The 16,465-nt window shown below is 34.0% G+C and overlaps 1 long non-coding RNA gene across 1 annotated transcript; it reads left to right on the plus strand.

The window, feature by feature from the left end:
* Nucleotides 1–12,077: 12,077 nt before the first annotated feature.
* LOC142542156 (uncharacterized) lies at nt 12,078–16,104 on the plus strand. Its single transcript, XR_012819480.1, has 9 exons — nt 12,078–12,228; nt 12,304–12,597; nt 12,662–12,752; nt 12,853–12,977; nt 13,157–13,235; nt 14,642–14,773; nt 14,859–15,020; nt 15,129–15,249; nt 15,398–16,104. It is a non-coding gene; the product is annotated as an uncharacterized LOC142542156 (long non-coding RNA).
* The last annotated feature ends 361 nt before the right edge of the window (nt 16,105–16,465 follow it).

The following is a 16,465-nucleotide window of genomic DNA, read 5'->3' on the forward strand; positions in this document are numbered from 1 at the left end:
ATATCAGATTGTGATTTTGATTGAGTTTGTAATTGTGGCAGAATACACCATGAACTCATTCATATATTATCCACAGACTGACAGATAGCCAGAGTGTACTATCTAGATATTGAAGGATAATTATGGAGTTGTAGTGCTGGATGATAGCACTAGTTAATATGACACATTGTCATCCTATGAATTATAGTATGATAATAGCCATCAGAAAAGTAATGAGATAGTTACAGATGATATAGTGTACAGTGAGTACTACAGATTTCTTTGGTATAAGAATAACATCTCGGAGATACTTGAGATAAAATTGATACGGTCAGAGATATGACAAAGAAAATGTAGCTAATTCAGAAGAAAATGAAGATAGCTCAGACCAGACAGACTTAATACGCCAACGTCGGATGATGACGATTGGTATTTGGGGCCGAAGATTGAATATATCCTTGACTGGGATAAACAGATTTGATAACAGCTGATGATATTGATTTGGTACGAGCCGTTGATTGATAGATACGGATGTTGTATAGCCAGTATTGTGAGATTGATTCGGTCAGAGTTATTTCAAAGGGTATTATGATATTATGCTCTTGAATTATTATTCCAATTTAGAATCACAGATCCGTACAAGAAAGATATTTCAGAATGAAGACTATTCTATTATTGAAAATACAGTAAGTGACAGGGCCTCAAAGAGACTATCTGAAAGACAGAACTTGGCATGGGATTAAGATTTCAGAATGGAGTCATTGAGATGAGTTTTGATTTAAACTCTGTATACATTTCTTCTGATATATCTGAATTGATTACTTGTGATTTCGAGGACGAAATCATTTCTTAGAGGGGGAGAAATGTAAGGCTCGAGATTTATTAATCTTCATTGATGTGATATTCGGAAGATATGAATATGCATGACATGTAATGAAAAGCACTAAATGAGATTATGAAGTGGTGCATGAAATAATAGACCGCACCCACGGTTGAGCTCATGAATTGTGGAAGAATTACAGTAGCATGAGCGCACCCGCGCTACGAACAAGACCGCACCCGCGGTTGATGGACAGAGAATTGGAGATTAATTACGGAAGTGACACCGCACCAGCGGTGCTAGACAGACCGCACCCGCGGTTTTGCTACAGTGAGGTCAGCGCACCCGCGTTACAGGACTGAGCGCACCCGCGGTCAAAGCTTTCGGAAAAGTTGACGTATATCCTTACACTGAGCGCACCCGCGGTTACTGAGTGAGCGCACCCGCGGTGCGACGTGCAGTGTGAAGGTTTAGCCATTTGTTTGACATGCAATTGAGATATATATATATGTATTGATTCTCACGATTTCAGCATAAGAAATCGTGGGTCTTCCTTCAACAAATTTCCTAAAGCCTTTCATATCTTCAAATAGTGATTTTGAGATATCCGTGTGTCAGAAGTCGAATCCGAACACAGTATCGTACTCCTCTCGCTACGAGCTATACAAGGACGTAAGTTTCGTTACGTTTAGACATGATTGGAATTTATGATATTGTCAGAATTGAATATGAATCAGATATGATGTTTCTGCTACAGTAGACATTGTATAACTGAAGTCAGATTAAAGAATAGACTGTTTATGAAATTGTTATGAATTTCAGAGTTGATTTAGTTGAGATTCTATAACAGAGTTGTGTTCTTATTCAGATTTTGAGTTGTACTGATACTGGTTATGAATTCTGGTATTATATCTGTGATGTTGAGATAGACGGGGTTATCGTGACTGTATTATTATGCCGTCGAAACATCAGTAGATTGATATTGATCAGATTCAATAATGATTTCGATTGTACCGTGATATCATTGATATGAATTAGATTGTACCTTGTTCAGATAGGGATCAGATTATATACTGATGTGAGTATTGATCAGAACAGGTCTTGAATTGAGTTATATACTGATATGGTATTTATATGATCGTCATTATCAGATTTGGATATGGACATATTGGAATACAAGACTTCGTCTTCATCAGACCGAGAAGAGAAAGGTATAAATGGATGTTAATTGGGAGATCGACTTGAGTTAGATTTAACTCGAGTTTCCCTAAATCACATACTTGTATGGTATTGTTTTTATACCTTTGTGTTTTAATGAGTATGTTTATTCTATTGAATTAGAATTAGAAAGCAGAGAGCTATTAAGTAAGAGTCACTGACAGAGGGGTTAGATTTTGACAGACTTGTCACTGACCCATTGCACATTGTCAGAATAAGCTTAGTCTTGGTAGATACGCCAAGGCACTGGACGTTTGGTATATCGTTATGCTTCAGACACAGATAGCATTCTATTCGATATAGATTAGACCAAAGTCCAGAAATAAGAACGTACCGCCACTGCGACTGGTAGTAGTAGGTGGGAGACTTGTTACGTTCTTATTCACCGGGATCCCTAGATTAGAATGAGAGATGAGTCGAGTTTTAGATATTGAGACTAGAATTTGATTTACAGATCCGTATTGATTTATGTTTCGTAGATTACGATTCATGTTTTATTTACAGACTGGTATGGATACATGTTGTTTGATTATGCTACATATGATAAGATATAATTCATGCTTTTATGTTAATTCAGTTAACTGCATGTATACATTATTTATACTGGGATTTATTCTCACCGGAGTATCCGGCTGTTGTCTTGTTTGTATGTGTGCATGACAATAGGTGGGACAGGATCGGGGTCAAGAAGATGAGTTAGAGTGGTGATTCCGGACTTATTGTCGACTTGGTTTAATACTTGAAATTTAGTAGTTGAACCTTAGACTAGTTTGAATAATTGTTGTACATTATTGTACTTTTATACGAAGATGTATAATAGATTGATACCATTACGTTCCGCACTTATATTTTAAAAAGAAAAATTTTTAGACACTGTTTATCTTAATTGATAATTAAATCCCAAAGATGATTAAGAAGATGATTAGCGTCCAGGTCCCCACAGTTATGAACCACTAAACTGTATTAGCTTGTTCACTTCCATTTACCACATCCCCCCGTACAATGACTTTTTCATTTGTCTTATAATCACCCAATATTTTAGTATCTCTCACTTTTGGAACTCTTGGGATTGGGATATAATATGTACAAATTTAAAGAAAATAAATAAATTATACAGAAAAACTCAAAATAAATAACTCTTTATTAACGCTACCAGATGTTGGATTGTCTTCAGGCAGTTTGAAGAGCAATGGTTGAGCAGTTTCATCCACATCTACATAAATGTCTATGTTCTCCACGTACTCATGTTCTTTCAACATAGCCAATAAATCTTTATCATTTCTCAAAGTCTTACCATCCCCATCCATAACTTTGAAACCAACAGAATATATGTCAATGAAATTTTTACATATGTTCAAGATTTCTAAGAAAGAACTATCATCCGTAAAATCACTTTCTTTCCATTCATCTTCCCCAAAATGCACAATAAGAGTATGGGGTGAAATTCCACCTTTTGGAAGAAAAAAACACTTTTTACAATTATATCAATATATTTTCACTTAAAAATAGAGGGAGCGAGCTAAAAAATTGCATGAGTTATAAATTACAATGTATACATAAAGTTTAGAGGTTTACCAATTCTTCGTTGATAGCCGCTATAATGAGCTTCTTGCTCTTTAACCTGTAGCCTTTGAATTCCTCCTAAGCTTCTTGCTCTTCAACATGTAGCCTTTGAATTCCAACCATTATTGATATTGTCAATGGCATAAAACACTTGTGAAGCTTGATTGGCGAGAATAAAGGGCTCGTTTGTTTTCCAAAAACGATGGCAATTGATGTTAGTGAATCCATCTTCATCTACTTTGGCTCCTTTCTCATTATCATGCACATCGAACCATCTACATCGAAATAAAACCACTCGTTTTCTGTCAAGATACTGGAGTTCAAGAATCTCTATCAACACTCCATGATAGTCAACATAATTTTTCTCACTACCTATATCACCGATTACACACACCCCAGAATTTTGTGTTCTACATCCGTTGTCACGAGCTTCAATCCGAAACCTATATCCGTTGACAACATAACCACTGAAGAATGTAACATACATTGAAGGACCACAACACAATGATTGCGGGTCATCATATTTACTGTGTTGGTCTTGAATTTTCATTTTGTCAACCTACAATAAATTACAATGTAAATAACTCGAACAAATAATCTTGTTCAACACAAAATAATTTATAACAATAGAATCACTTACTTGTTGTTTAAACCAGCCAATAAAATTGCTATTCCATTCGTCATCCGATAGTTGTGGTGTATTATTTTTCTCATTTTTTGAGTAGTCTCTGCGTTACAACATTAATGAGAAATGCATATATATAAAAGAAAAAAGAAATGGTTGTTTATATGTATTTGAGCTTACTCGAGGAAAGGTTGTACTTCATCGCATTTCTTTAAAATATAGATATGAGCTTTCTCCCATGCATCGTCATCGAGAATACGACTTATACCAGTTCCTAATGCTCGTCCACATTGCGAAAATATGGATATTTCACCTTTATATTTATGAAAGCCACTGTCATGGTTTCGCTCAAGTCTACTGAATTTTGTCTCAATGTCTTTCAAGTATCTTGAGCAAAGAGTCATACACTCCTTTGCTATATATCCCTTTGTTATTGAGCCTTCCGGACGAGCAATGTTTCGAATCAGTTGTTTTAACTCATACAACATACGCTCAATAGGGTACATCCATCGATATTGTACATGTTCACCAATTATAGCCTCCTTAGCCAAATGAACAGGCAAATGCACCATCACATCAAAAAAAAAAAGGAAGGAAAACTTGTTTCAACTTGAAAAGAGTAATCGGAATTTGGGATTCAATCTTTTGTAACTCACATACCTTCAATGTTTTAGCACCCAAACTAGTAAAGAACTTAACTTTGAAAGCAAATTCACCCATCATATTGCTGAGAAACAATAATCCAACAGAAGAGCTTTGTAATGGTACACGTCTTCTTTGCAAAGGTTTTAACAACAATGTTATTTACGCTGAGATTCAGTCGGTACCCATGCAGGAAAGCCTGTATTTATTACCCGCATAACACTAAAATCTCCAATCGATAACTTCTCATCTATTCCATTTAAAAGAAAGCAATTTCCAATACGACTATGTTATGCAATGAGCATTAATAAAGCACAAGGGCAAACTTTAGATTATGTTGGTGTGTATTTAAAAGAACCCGTTTTCTCACATTGACAAATTTATGTTGCGCTATCAAGAGCCGAAACCATCTATCAATTGACCGTGCTGCTTAGACCATCAATCCCATTTGTTCGAAGTACAAATTAGACTAAAACATCCTGTATCGTAAGGTGCTAGAGGCTGCTAATATATGCTAGCATAGGCAAGCTCTTAACCTACTTTCTTTATACATATTACATGCCCGCTTCTTATGCTTTTTTGGATGGTTTAAATTCACTAACCTCTTATTTGAATTGTGCATCGTTATTTTAAAAACCTTCATATCTACTTGAAGGGAAATATAATTTCCATATTAAATTGATTTCCCTAATATTATCTTTTTCTTGTTGATTTGATTGAGTATAATATATAATTATGGTTTTGCCTTTTTAGATAATTATGTTAAGATTTTATTGTGATATAATATCTTCCTTAAGTCTAATTTCATTCATGATAAGATTATGTGAAATATTGAATTTGACTTTTCTAGATATTATATTTATGATAAAGATCTTGAAGATATTATATTATTGATTTAACTCTTGATTTCTTTATTTTGTAGATTTCCTTGTGAGATGAAGTGAATTATAAATAAGAGAGATGTAGATTAAAAAGATGTGAGAAAGAATTTTCGTGGGAAAAATTCAGAGAGTTTGTGTGTAGAATTTTCGTGGAGTCGGAGTGTTTTTCGTGGGAAGTTTTCGTGAAGGGTTTTCAGGTGAGAAGATTTTCGTGGAGAGTTTTTAGTGAGAGTTTTTCTTGCGGCTTCTTCCTCTCGGTCAATATTCACTTATGTGTGCACGTTCAGAATTTCAGAGAAAATCTTATTCAAGAGACGTGCTGTGATTTAAAGAGTTGTGATAGGGTGTTGCTGTGAATGTTGAGAACATCTGCGGACAACATCTGGGAAGAAGTTGGCCGAAGATTGCTTCTCGTGGATCTACCTTTTTGGCTCACGTTTCGCTTTCTTGTTTTAGTTTTTATCCTGGTTATTTGTTTTTAGAAAGCATTTGTTTTCTCAACTTGTTGAGGAAATTGATTTTAGTGAGAATCATTAGTGATTGGTTTTTTGTAAACGATTGTTTTTTTCTAGTGATTAATTTTTGTCATAAGGCACCGCACAAGTATTTATACTTGTGCAAATTTAATCTTGACCATCTATTTATTTAAAGTCAATTTGTGTTACAAAATATGATATTCCGCTGCATGTTGTCCGAGATGTTGTAACATCTGGAACAACACCTAATTCTGACAAAACACAAATTTTCTATTTTACAACATATACTGATATTCTTATTACTTTGGGTATCTGTCGGACAAAATAATCCTTACAAGTGGTATCAGAGCCTACTCTTGATATACTAAGTGCTGATTCTGGTTTTTGTTTTGTTTTGACAGAAATATTTAATGGACACATCACTTGCAAACGAAGCACTTCGACCACTAGCTCCTAAACCTCCTGTCCAACAACAGTTTCGACCAAGGAATGAAGAAAAACGCTGGTTGCAAGTGAATCCTTTAGGTGTTGCCCTAGGTGTTGCCACACCTGGCCGCAACATCTGCAAAAAATCAGTGTGTTTGAAATCCACAACTTCTGAAAATTCAATTGGAGATGATGAATCAGAAGATGATGATGAAGGAATCACTCTTAAGGGTGTACAAAAGCTTTATGAAGAGCTATTTGAAGATTGGACCAAAAGAAACAAGTTGAACTCAAGTCTTAAGAAGGATAACGTTGAACTAAAAGCCGTAGTCGCCAAACTTGAGGTAATCTTGAGCAAAAAGGACTTGGAACTTGGTAAAACCAAAGAAGAACTTCAAAAGACAACTGAAACCTTGTGCAAGTTCAATTCAAGCACATCCAAGCTTGAATCCATACTTTTGATGGGAAGAAATGACAAGAAAGGTCTAGGCTTCAAAGACAGCATGTTTGAGATTGGTGAATCTTCAAAATCTATTGTGTTTGTGAAAGGAAAAACTGAAACGTGTACTCCATCACAAACTACATCTTCAACCAAAAGCTCTCCACCGAAAAGACAACCTGCTGCACCTATTCCTAAGAAAAGAAAACGCATGTATGCATGTCATTACTGTTTTAAGTCTGGTCATATCAGGCCCTACTGTTTTAAACTCCGGGATGACTGCTTGAATCGAAAGTCGAGCCAGATGTTGCCCCGAATGTTGCCCAACATTTCTCGCAACATCTCCCACCATCGACCTACAGTAAGACAAATTTGGGTCCCAAAGGTAAAAACTCACTGTAAAGTTGTCTATACTTCGTTGAAAACTAATACTGCAGGTCATTGGTACTTTGATAGTGGAAGCTCACGCCACATGACGGGATCACGAGAATATCTCACCGATTATGTTGAGCAAAAATGTGGTAGAGTGACATATGGAGGGGGAGCTAAAGGAAAAATTGTTGGAAAGGGTATTTTGAGTGTTGAAGGACTGCCAAAGCTCCACAATGTGCTTTATGTCGAAGGATTAAATTCAAATTTGATAAGCATAAGCCAATTGTGTGATGATAATTTGCATGTCAAGTTTGATAAACATACTTGTGAAGTTTTTGATGAAACTAACTTGTGCATTATGACAGGTACAAGGTCTTTGGACAATTACTACCAAATAGGTGAAGGACTTTCATGCAAACATGCAGAAGTTAGTGAACTCGACCTATGGCATCAAAAACTTGGACATGGTAGTTTCAAAACCCTGAAGAATTTGAGTAAGTACGATGCTGTACGAGGTATGCCTAACCTAACATCTAGTACACCATATGTTTGTGGAGACTGTCAAAAGGGTAAGCAAACTCGCGTGTCACATCACACATTGCCTCATTTTGGAACAACACGTTGCCTCGAATTGCTACACATGGATCTTATGGGTCCTGTGGAAGTGGAAAGTTTTGGGGGTAAGCAGTATTCCTTTGTTTGTGTTGATGATTTCTCACGGTTTTCATGGATAAGTTTCATTAGGGAAAAATCAGACACTTTCAATGTGTTTAAAAAATTGGTCACAAGGATTACAAACTTTCATAATTTGAAGGTGAGAAGGATAAAAACTGACCATGGTAAGGAATTTGAAAACTCCTCATTCTCATCTTTTTGTGACAAGAAAGGTATTTCACATGAATTTTCTGCTCCAAAGAAACCACACCAAAATGGGATAGCCGAACGTAAGAATAGAACACTTCAAGAAATGGCAAGGGTGATGTTGACTTCAAAGTTCATTTCAAAGCGTTTTTGGGCAGAAGCCCTCAACAACGCATGTCATATTTCAAATAGACGTATTTGAGAAGTGGTTCGACTATGACATCGTATGAGATAATTATGGGAAAGAATCCTAACCTTAAATATTTTCATGTTTTTGGTTGTGTGTGCTATGTTTTGAATGACAGGGATCAACTTGCAAAATTTGATTCAAAGAGTGATAAGTGTTTGTTTTTGGGATATGCCACTAATAGTTGAGCCTATAGCATGTTTAATTTAAGAACTAGGACTATTATGGAATCCATTAATGTTGTTTTTGATGACCTTGCAGATCTCAAAAAAAAAACAGCTGAAGAAGATGTGGACGAGTTTCTGGAAATTCCAATATCACTGGAAAATGCAGATGTTGTCCCAGATGTTGCAACATCTGACACAACACTTGACACTGAAGTCACTGAAGCTGAGGACGAAACGAATAATGATGATGGACAGAATATTCCAAGTAAAATTCAGAAAAATCATCCATCATCTCAAATAATTGGAAGTATGCATGAAGGTGTCCAAACTCGAAAGAAAGAAAAAGTGGATTACCGAAAGATGGCTGGACTTATTTGCATGAGCTCCTTATACTCACAGATTAAGTGAATATCTACTGAAAATTGGCTTCAAACGAGGTGAGGTAGACAAAACTCTTTTTATTCAGAAATCTAAATGTGAGATTCTTATTTGTCAAGTTTATGTTTATGATTTCTCACAATTTTCATGGGTTAGTTTCATTAGAGAGAAATCAGATACTGTGATAATTCTAGTACAATTGATATTTTAAAAAATCCAGTAAAACACTCTCGAACAAAACACATTGACATTAGACATCACTTTATTCGAGATTTAGTAGAAAAAAGATTGATTCAAATTGAATTTGTTGGTACAAATAACCAAATGGCTGACATATTCACAAAAACATTAGTTTTTTAGAGATTCTCCAACCTTAGGAAATCTCTCAGCATGTGTTCTTTCTGATCATACATGGATGTTGTCTCAGATGTTACAACATCTCGGACAACATCTAACATGCATGTGCATTTCTAGGATTTATACATACTGCATTTTTCATGCATTCTGTGATATGATGTGTTGGAATGATGTTGATTAATCTTCTGTTACACTTACAATTCCTTATTCTATCTTAATTGACACACTTGGATATGGTTAACAATCTGACTAAATCACAAAGTAGTTGAAAAATGATCATGTACTCCATGACATTGTCCCATACGAAAAATGACTTGAAAAGATTGAGTAAAAAGCAAAATCAATCATGAATATGCTCTGTATCAGAAGAAAAGATGGAAAAAGCTACCTAAAAGAGTCCTATGAAGACTCTACTTTTAGTGTGGGAGCTATCTCTTCTGAATTCAATACAGAAAGGAAAATAGAAGAAAATGGAAAAAGCTACCTAGATGAGTCCAAAAGAAGACCGTTCTTCTAGTGTGGGAGCTACCACTTCTATGGTCAGAAAAATAAAAAAAATCTCCAAGTGTGCAGAAAAATCAAAATTGTTTTTCTGGAATTGTGCGTGTTGTCAGAAGATGTTGCCAACATTTGTGACAACATTTCATTTGTGAACATATCTCATATTTGTTTTCATGTTTCTATTTTTGTTACATTCTGTAATTAGGCATAAATAGGTCATGCATAAACATAACATTGTGAATATTGTTGGTCAAGAGGGTATGAGTACTTCAACAGAGAAAATTCGATGAAAATCCAGATTTTACGAAAAATTGAATATGTGTGATCTTTGATGTTTTAGTGGTGTTAAATCGATGTGGGTTTCAATTCTGGAAATTATTTTGAAATGATTTTGGACGCAATTATCTCAGTAATTTTGGTAAGTGATTACGGGCCAAAGCTGATCTGATCTCCTACGAGAACTTAGTTTCTGACTATCGTCTGGCTATGGAGGTAGATGTCAATTCTGGACAAAAAGGGGGAGAAGACGTGACTCAAATTCAAGGGAGTGTGAATTGACTCAAGGGAATGTAAATTGAAAGGATCAAATGATACCATCTATCTGATACATTTGCTTGATTTCGTTTTTAATGTTATGCTTTGTTAAGGTTCTGCTTCCCTGATGTGTTTCTGTTTTTATTACCTGTTAATGATTTTTGCAGGTGTTGTCTCAGGTGTTGCCAACACAACGAACAACACCCGTACCAACTTGATTTTATTCATGGGGAGAAAATTCTCATATTAAGGGGGAGTTAACTGAGAAATTGAGTTTGATTTGATTTTGTCCAGAAAGGCAAAAAGAGGGAGATTGAAGGAAAATATAATTTTCATATTAAATTGATTTCCCTAATATTATCTATTCCTTGTTGATTTGATTGAGTATAATATTTAATTATGGTTTTGCCTTTCTAGATAATTATGTTAAGATTTAATTATGATATAATATCTTCCTTAAGTCTAATTTCATTCCTGATAAGATTATGTGAAATATTGGATTTGACTTTTCTAGATATTATATTTATGATAAAGATCTTGAAGATATTATATTATTGATTTAACTCTTGATTTCTTTATTTTGTAGATTTCCTTGTGAGATGAAGTGAATTATAAATAAGAGAGATGGAGATTAAAAAGAGGTGAGAGAGTTTTAGTGGAGGAGTTCATGTGTAGAATTTTCGTGGAGGTGATTTTCTTGGGAGCTTATAAGAAAGAATTTTCGTGGGAAAAGTTCAGAGAGTTTGTGTGTAGAATTTTCATGGAGTCGGAGTGTTTTTCGTGGGAAGTTTTTGTGAAGAGTTTTCACGTGAGAAGATTTTCGTGGAGAGTTTTTAGTGAGAGTTTTTCTTGCGGCTTCTTCCTCTCGGTCAATATTCACTTATGTGTGCACGTTCAGAATTTCAGAGAAAATCTTATTCAAGAGACGTGCTGTGATTTAAAGAGTTGTGATAGGGTGTTGCTGTGAATGTTGAGAACATCAGCGGACAACATCTAGGAAGAAGTTGGCCGAAGATTGCTTCTTGTGGATCTACCTTTTTGGCTCACGTTTCGCTTTCTTGTTTTAGTTTTTATCCTGGTTATTTGTTTTTAGAAAGCATTTGTTTTCTCAACTTGTTGAGAAAATTGATTTTAGTGAGAATCACTAGTGATTGGTTTTTTGTAAACGATTGTTTTTTCTAGTGATTAATTTTTGTAATAAGGCACCGCACAAGCACTTATACTTGTGCAAATTTAATCTTGACCATCTATTTATTTAAAATCAATTGTGTTACAAAATATGATATTCCGCTGCATGTTGTCCGAGATGTTGTAACATCTGGAACAACACCTAATTCTGACAAAACACAAATTTTCTATTTTACAACATATACTTATATTCTTATTACTTTGGGCATCTGTCGGACAAAATAATTCCTAACACTACTGCTGCTACATTTAATTTCACGTTACTTAAAATAAAGCAATACTTTTAGTTTCAGGTTTTACATCCTCGAAACTCCAATGAAATCTCTAGTAATTATAACTGTTTGGAAATTCCTACCACACAAACTACAATTATTATTGTTTATAGTAGTCAATTTCTTCACCTAAAATTAACTGCTACAATTTTCTAAATTGCTCGTACTGATTCTTCTCCATTTTTGTTCCCATTTAGGTCAATGGAAGATAAGTGCACAACGCTTGAACATCTAAAACCTGATCTTCACAACTGGTTCGTCAAATTTTTTGTGTCAAAGTAAACACCAATCCACTTTGCAAAATGGGGAAGACAACAAAAACTTTTTTTCATTGACAAAGAGGTTCATTCATTTATATTTTTTCCCAAAAACTTATTGATGTTGTATATCTTTTACTTCTATAATTTATGTCAGCAGAATACAAGCATGCAGTGCATCATTTACGAAAATGATGTCGACCAATTTGACAAATTGCTAACATTGTACAAAACATACTGTGTGGGCAATGCAAAAATTAAAGAAATGAGTGGCAACACCCCAATTCTGGAAGCTTCCAAATATCAAATGATCCTTAATAGGACTGCCTACATCAAGCTTACCGCTGAGGAAGATCAGTTACCTGTTGCCCCTGCCTATCAGTTGACACCATTTGCACAATGTCATGAATTAGCAGATGTTGCAAACAAACAAATCATTTATGATCTTCCTCAGGTTTTTCTCCTCTGTATAGTTATAGCATTACTTTTATTTCTGACTTGATTAATTTTTTTACCAGATTTGTTATTAAGCGTCATACATGTCTTCCCAGCACGCTACGTCGAAAAAACTAAAAGAAACTTACAGGATTTTGTAGTTTTCAATGAAGAGTAAGCCACTTTAGCTCAAAACACATAATGTAAACTTGTATGATTCAAAACTTTCTCCAAATCTATTGAATTCACAATTAGAGTTTTATTATGTGCACAGGCGTACACCCTTAATCTTTACATTGTGGGAGGAATTTCTCCAAAGCTAGGCAACCTATTTAGCTGAAAATGTTCACAGTATGCCCATAATTTTAGGAATGCGACTTTCTGTCAACACCTTCTATGGTAAAATTTCTTTTTTATTATCCTATCAAAAAAGAAAATGGCTTGTTAAAATGATTCATAACTTAATATATGTTGTTGCTAAATGTTCACATTCGATCTAATACAATTATTTTGTCGTATCCAGATGACGCTAAGAATCATTTTAAAAATACATTCTCACAGGAAATATATTATTGTAGGGCTGTCCATTGGAACATTTCCCAATAGCACTATTTTATTTGATCCTCCATTACCACACACAAAGCAGTTGAAATTATGGTAATTTACAACTTCACCATTAATATGTTTTTTAAAGCTTCACAACTACTTATTCTTTGACCAACAAACTACTATATTTAATGCATAAGTTTACCATTGTTGCTCTTTCCTAATATGGTTTACTATTACTCTTCTCATATTTCGTTATTCAAATGCTTATATTTTGCACATTTTTTTATTTGCACATATCGCATTCATTTAACTTATTATTTATATCGAAAACAAACAACAGTATAGTTATTTGTGCCAAACTATAACTCATTATGTTATCATTACTACAACTCTTGTACCACCACCAACTTAGACCTCAGCAGATCTCAAACATAAACTGAAATCTTTATACTTTTGCTTTAAAAATCGGTTATTCATCTTCGAAGTATAATACGACAATTTGTTCCCAAACATTCTTTTTAATCATGTACTCTTTTTTTATTGTTGATATGTGAAACCTTTAACAATTTCAGCTAGATATTTTAGCTACATTTGTTTTTTTTCTTATATTGTATTTTCTAACATTGTTCATCGTCTCAGCATAATTCACATGATAAAGTTTACAACATTAAAAAATATGATAAATGAAAACTTCACTATTTGTTATTTTGTATAGAGTTTTACAATTACTTCTTGCTCTTTCAGAAAAAAAAATCTTTTTTTTCTTGCTTATTTTTGCTCATAATTCATTATCTACAACAAAATAAGATAAGATATTGTTACATTACCTAATTTTAGCCACTTTTGTTAGCCATTATTTAATTTGTTGTAAAACTAAAACCTTACACCTCTTTAAGAAGTGTGCAGCATAAACTGAAATCTACAATTGATATCCACCATATTCATAACCACACTCTCATTTTACGTATTGTTCTTCTAGAGCTGAAACAAAAATAAATGTTTGCATATTTTCCTGTCATCTAATTTACACTTATAACTTTTGTTTTAACTCATTAACTACAACAAAACAACATAAAGTACTATTATCAAGGCCTAATTTTAGCCACTTTTATTAGTTATTGTTGCATTTCTTGTATAGCTAACACATTAGAACCCTTTACATGGTGCCAGCATAAACTGAAATCTACAATTGATTTCCATCCTATTCTTAGCCACAGTCTTCTTTACATATTGTTCTTTCAGACTTCAAAGTACATAGTCAGGCAATTTGTGAGTATAACCATGTTAACTTTTCATATTCTTGAACCTTATATTCTTCTCATAATTCAAAGATATTTTCATTCATTATCATTGTCTGCTTTTCAAAACTTCTACTAATGATATTACAAGTAAACCAAATCAAACTTTTTAGCGTTTTTTTTTTGCTTAACACATAGTTTGTTTATGTTTATCTTTAAGTATGCTAGCTTTCTATAAATACAAAAAAAGTAACTTACACACCAAAACTTTCATAGGATGAAATCTAACAAAGAATATGAGAGACTGTTATTTCCCAGATGCTGTATGAGAAAGAAAATCAGAGCATATACCAACCATTTGAATATCAGATTTGCAAAATCAGACAAATTCTAAGCCTGACTGAAATGGTAATATCTTACTCATTCAAACACTACTTTGCATTTCTATAAATTTCATGAGTACACCCTAATATCACTAGATTTTTACTCACAGGTTAAATCTTTCTGGGTTAGGGCTAGACTAAAGATTACTAATCTAGAGCGCAAGTCTATATTTTTTAGAATGCCCAAGCTGTTCTAGACCTTGTGGAGCTTCGTATACATACGAATTCACGTGATTCTACTGCAATCGTGATTTTCCAAGTCCAAAACCACTGTTAGTTATCTATATACTTTAAATACCTAAGATATTAATATAATAATATCTAATACTTTTACTCCAAATTGTAAAAACCTTACATTGTCACCAACTATTTCCATATAGATTACGTTTTCAGGCAGAATTATTTGACGGGACTGGGAGTCTGAATGCCTACGTGGAACACAAGGAAGCTACAATCTTGTAAGGCTTGTCAGCGGAAGAGATCATTACAGCTGAATACGAGGTAAAATTGATTAAGACACAGTTTTCTTCAACACAAAACTCTCCATATCTTTTATATTTTATTTAACTTACATACAACAAGAAAGACAACTTAAATCTTATGAAATCAATGAAAAAATAAAAGATTTGCAATTTCTCTTCCAAATTAGAACATCCAGAAATGAAGCAAGGGGTAGAAGTTTTGTCAGGAACACAGTTATAGCATGCCTTCCGCCAATTGAACCATCATCAACATCGCACACTTTTGAAGAAAAGAGCTCATCTTTACATGTGGACAAAGAGTTACTGCCAGATGTTACCACACTTGATTATCAAGAAAGCTCCTCAACAGTACAGGAAGCACCTCTTCCAACAAATCATATTGAACATCATCCCAGTACAAGTGTTAAAAGAAAACTCAATTCCAAAGAAGATATAGCACAGAGAGATCTGAAATATGCTAAATAAGACTGAGATACTTATAATGTACTCAGTTTTAAAACTACTACGCAGCAAGTTTCTTATAAATGTTTTGTCGTAAACAAGACAAGAAATTTTTTTGAAATGTATATACATATAGAATCCCACTAGAAACTCTTATGTATATGTGATATGCTTTTATTGCTAACCATGCCATATATGTTATTACAGAACGTTGTATCTTATTTATGTTGGAGACTACAGTTATTTCCACAGTATTCATTCATTTAACTGGGAGTCGATAAATACCATAACCTTCTTGCTACACAGTTCAAGCAACAAAGGAAAAATCGCAACAATAAATTGGGAAACAAGAGTTCTAGCCTTTCTGCAGCTTCAAAGCCATCCATTGTTTATGAGGTACAACCCCTTACTAAAATGCACTCTCTTCCGGCTAAGAGTTGATGTTCTTGAATATTAGGTGATTTGCATGCTTCAATTAATTAAGATTCTTATGCCCATTGCAATTAGTATTATATGTTGTTGCTTTTAAGCCTCTTAGTATATCTATAGATTTCTGCCAGAAATTTGTAGTTTCCTCAAATAAGTTAAATTGTTGTATTTTGTGAATTCTGTATATTTCAAACTATGAATGAATTTTCAAGACAATGGTTTGCCTCCAATGAGTGCACTGCCAGATATAATATGCTTTGTGTAATGTTCTCTTTGTAACAAGCCAATACTACGCTAACTCATAAACCTTGAGCTGAATGCAAAACTATAGACAAAATAATCGGCAGACCAATACTATGCACATG

Source organism: Primulina tabacum, chromosome 1 (genome assembly GCF_025594145.1).
Source record: "Primulina tabacum isolate GXHZ01 chromosome 1, ASM2559414v2, whole genome shotgun sequence".
Classification (NCBI taxonomy): domain Eukaryota; kingdom Viridiplantae; phylum Streptophyta; class Magnoliopsida; order Lamiales; family Gesneriaceae; genus Primulina; species Primulina tabacum.